The sequence below is a fragment of the Octodon degus genome, unplaced genomic scaffold (assembly GCF_000260255.1).
Source record: "Octodon degus isolate 3935 unplaced genomic scaffold, OctDeg1.0 scaffold00117, whole genome shotgun sequence".
Taxonomy (NCBI): Eukaryota; Metazoa; Chordata; class Mammalia; order Rodentia; family Octodontidae; genus Octodon; species Octodon degus.
The window spans coordinates 813,835-818,740 of NW_004524693.1; the positions used below are offsets into that span (position 1 = coordinate 813,835).

General features: G+C 42.3%; 1 pseudogene; it reads left to right on the forward strand.

The window, feature by feature from the left end:
* Positions 1–1,411: 1,411 nt before the first annotated feature.
* On the forward strand, positions 1,412–1,889 carry LOC101579346 (annotated as a pseudogene).
* The last annotated feature ends 3,017 nt before the right edge of the window (positions 1,890–4,906 follow it).

Here is a 4,906-nt window from a genome sequence, read left to right on the forward strand (position 1 = left end):
TTGAACTCAGGACCTTGCACTTGCCATGGAAGCGCTTATGCCATTGTGTTTTTTACTAATAAGTTTGATTATGTAAATAAGATCACCCAGTATTTGTTTTCTGTGCCTGGTTTATTTTACCTAGTATCCTCCCAAGTTCACGCCTGTTGTGGCACTTGACGGAATTTCTTGGGCTGGCCAGATAGCTCAGCAGATTAAAGTACCTGCTTAAGGGGCCGGGGAGATGGCTCAGTGGAATAAGGGCTTCCCTGGCAAGTGCAAGGTTCTGAGTTCAATCTTCAGTTCCGCCAAAAAAAAAATCAGTTCTTTCGGGCTGGTGAGATTGCTCAGTGGTCTAAAGCACCTACTTAGAACAAGCTAAGTTTAGCAAAACACAGGGACCACGGTTCAATCCCCCAGCACCACATGCCAGCCAGCCTCGCCCCCTGGTGGGCTGAACTGGCCACACACACTAAATAAATAAATAAATAAATAAATAAAACAAACTTAAAATAAATAAATAAATAAAGTACCTGCTTAGGTAGACACAGGGACCCAGATTCCATCCCCAGCGTGTGGTGCTGGCCCTGCCCCCGAGGCATGCTGAGACAGGGATTGAGACCGGGCCTGGTGGTTTGCACCTCTAATCCCAGCGCTTGGGAGGCTGAAAAACAAGATCACTGCTAGTCTGATCTGTGTAGTGAGACCCTGTAGACCCTGTGCTAAATACATTTCAAAAAATTCTTTTTTTCAGATTGAGTCTTGCCCCACACACACCAAATTTTTCTTTATCTACTTGGCTGTTAATGAACACTTAGGTTGGTTCCATATTTGGCTATTGAGAGTAGCATTGCACTGAACAGGGTAATTCAGATATCTCTTGAAAACACACATTTCATTTTCCTTAGATATATATCCAGAAGAGCAATTACAGAACCTTATGGTATTTCTAATTTTAATGTTTTGAAAAACTGCAACTGTTTTCCATAATGTTATGCTAATTTACAGTCTCACAGTAGTGTGCAAGGGTTTCCTAATCTGCACATCCTTATTAACTTTATCTTTCATCTGCTTTGATAATCAGCATTCTAACAAGTATGAAGTGATATCTAATGGTTTTCATTTGCATTTATCTGAAGATCATGTTAAACCTTTTTTCATGCACTGTCGATCATTTGTGTGTCTTCTGTTAAAAATATTTATTCAGATCCTATGCCAGTTTTCAGCTCACATTGTTTCCTTATTATTGAATTGTCTGAGCCATTTATATATTTTAATGTTATCAAATTGTCAGATGTGTATTTTGCAAGTACAATAAGTCCCCAACTAATGAACAAGTTCCATTCTGGGAGTGTCTAGTTTAGATTTGTTCAGAAGTCTAACAAAGTGAGTTATATACACCTTACATACCAGTATACTATGTAGGGCGGGTAGAAGTAAGAAGATGGCAGTGGAGTCGCGAGTTACTCAGGAGGAAATTCAGAAAGAGCCAGAGAAGCCAGCTGACCGCCAGAAGACATGTCCGCTGCTGCTCCGGGTCCTCACCACCACCAGCGGTCGGCACCAGCGTGCGGACGAGTTCTCCCGCGGCAAAGTCCCGTCCAGCGAGCTGCAGATCTACACCTGGACGTGAATGCAACCATGAAAGAGCTAACTAGCTTAGTAAAAGAAGTCTACCTAGAAGCTAGAAAGAAGGCCACACACTTCAATTTCGCAGTTGTTTTCATGGATCTTAAAGAGCTGATTGTCGAGTTAAGGAGATTGGCAGCACCATGGCTGACAGAAAAGGGACGGATGATTCCATGACCCTGCAGTCTCGGAAGTTCCAAATAGATGATTACTTGGACTTAACGATCACCCCTCCAAATCGGGCACCACCTACTTTAATATGGCGTATGAGGCCATATTAAATCTTATCTCACTTTCTCTCAAATTTATTTTTCACCCAACTGTGTAAAATAAACTTACATACTTTTTCCTCTCCTGAAAAATAAAAAAAATACTATGTAAACTATAAAAAACTCAAATACAGATACACAAACTGTAAATTATTTTTACTTTTAAGCACAGTGGGATGGGGATATAGCTCAGTGGCTTAAGTACCTGTCTGGCAAGTGCAAGATCCTGAGTTCAATCCACGGTACCACAAAAAACAAAAAAACTGTTAAGCACAAAAAAAAAAAACAAACAAAAAAAAAAACTGTTAAGCACAGTAAGCACAAAGCAGCATAACTATAACAATGTCCCGCAGACATATGAGCTACTTCTGTGACTTGTTCCCTTCTATGAATGTTCATAATGTGAGGCAGGTTTGTACCTGTGAAAGTTGTCAACTCAAATGTTTGTAAGTCATTAAGTTGGGGATTTACTGTATTTTCTCACATTTCATAGGTTATCTCTTCATGCTGCTGATTATTTCCTTTACTTTGCAAATTTTTAATTTGTTGGAATTCTCTGTCTTTGCTTTTGTTGCCTGTTCCTTTCTGATCTTTATCCCAAAAAATCATTGCCCAGACCAGTGTCAAGAAACTTTCCTCCCATTTTTTTCTACTAATTTTATATCCTGAGGTACCACTTTTAAGTGTTTGAGTTTATTTTTACATGTGGGATTTTTTTTTTTTTTTTGAGAAGGTTTTTTTTTTTTTTTTTTTTTTTTTTTTTTTTTGGCTGGCTCAGGCCGCCTTAAGGGCCGGTCTGGCAAGACAGGTGGAGGTGGGGTTTGAACCTCCAAAGTGTCCTGTGCCTGACTGCATTTGCATGAGCAGGCATTTAAACAACTGAGCTGATCGGCAGGCCCCCAGATCTTTACATATGGTATAAGGGTTCATCCAATTTCATTATTGTGCATGTGGATACTCAGTTGTCCCAACATCATTTATTGGGGTGATTCCTTTGTCCATTGTGTGTTCTTGGCTGTTTTGTCAATATCAGTTGACCATAGATGCATAAATTTATTCCTGTGCCCTTTATCCTATTTCATTGGCATCAGGGACCTGGCCAAGACCCCCAACTGTTACGTGAGGGGTACTGCAGAAGAATGAAATAGGAAGCAGACATTTTTAGTAATGCATGATGGGAGGCTGGTAGGTCAAAGTCCCGGGATGGGCAAAGACAAAGACACTCTAAGCTAGTCACTATTTCTGTTCCTCAGTGCAGCAGAGCGGGTAGGGTGCTTTTCCTGGAGCTGCAGAGAGGCTGTGGTAGAGGGGGCCAGTTTAACATCATAAAGGAAACAAGCCAGGACCCATCCCCACACCGGGAGCTAATCTCATGGGCCAAGAGGAAGTGGAATTTCCACATTCCAAAACTGACCCCTCAGGGCAGGCAGGGCAGGCAGGGCAGGCAGGGCAAGGAAACCTTAGGACAGATACTCTTGTCAATTTACGATTCCTGGTCCCCAACACACTGGTCAATGAGTTTTGTTTTTGTTTTTTGTTTTTTTAATGCCAGTAATGTGCTGTTTTGATTACAGTATCTTTTGTAGGATATTTTCAATTTGGGTGATGCTTCAGATATAGAGACCTCCAAATGACAGGGAAAAATGGTCTCCCGACCTGAAAGGTACCTGCACGAATTCGTGTTCTCTAAAACTGAAGAATGAATTGTAGGAACAAACAGAGGTTTTGAGCAGAATATATTTATTGGAGGAAAGAAAGCTCCTGTCTGAGAAAGGGATGGGAGGGGGGCCCCGAGAGGGTGGTCTCCAGGAAGCTGTCTCTTCCAGGGTCTTTATTTATAGTATAAAACCATGCGGGGCTAAGGTGGAGAACATGGGAACTTGCTTAGGTGGGCATGAGGTGGGACAAAACTGGTTAGTCAAGATTACAAGCACCACTTCTCAGGTAAAATTAAGTCCAGGACCAAACAGGGTAGTGAGTCACGTAGCAAGTGGGCATGAATATAGGAAAGGAGTTTGTCTAGTAGCTAGCCGGCAGTAGTGGGATTAATGACTTCCTGGCTTTCTCAGGGTGATGATCAGTCTCAGATGCTAATCTTTAGGGAGGTCAGCATTTGTTCGATCTTTGGTCTTTAGGTCTGGCCCACAGTGGGAGCTTCCGTCCCTCCCACAGTTGTAAGGTATCTTGTCTTCTGGGTTATCCCCTTTGAGGGCCTGGCCCTGTCTGACTGCCTGTATTTCTATCTAACTCAGCTGCTTGCAACACTTCCACCATCACTCTTCTTGGTCAAGATTGCTTGGGTGTTCTGGAGCTCTTGTGGTTCCATACTGCAGAGGCAATTGTAAATGTAAAGAAAATCTTAAAAATTTATGTTTTTAACTATACAAGGATAGAGGGGCCAGGCAGATAGCTCAGTAGAATAAGCACTTGCCTGGCAAGCACAAAGTCCTGAATTCAATCCCCAGTTCCGCAAAAATAAAGGATGGAACTGGGAAGCACAGCCTGTTCCCACGGCTCAAAAATTACAAAACTTAAGTAGCCTTAACATTCCAGTGCCAGCTGCAAAAGAATTGTGGCTCCACTGCGAGTGCATCCTGTCACGCTTTACTTGCGTTCAAGTTTTTCAAAGACTCGTCACCTCAAGGACAGCTGACTTAGTCTTAGACAATTCTTCCTGCCCAGTTTAACCTGGACCTCCTTATCATATAATTGTAACTCACTTACCTTGCATAGCATAAATTCTGCCTAGCAGTGTGTGACAAGAGATGCGCAACCAACTATGGAATAGCACATTACCCGCTTTTTTGTACCTCCTCCTAAAAATCTACATAAGTAATTGCTTTACTCCAAGACAGGCCTGGTGACTTGGACCTCAGTGTCCCCCAGGCTGCTAGTGTCATAAAGCTGTAATGCCCTCCAAAGTCCTTGGTGCCACGTCATCCCTCTGATCTGATCCTGAGTTCCACAACAATATATATTTTAGAAGGTTGTTTTTTTGCGGAACCGGGGATTGAACTCAGATCCTTGCA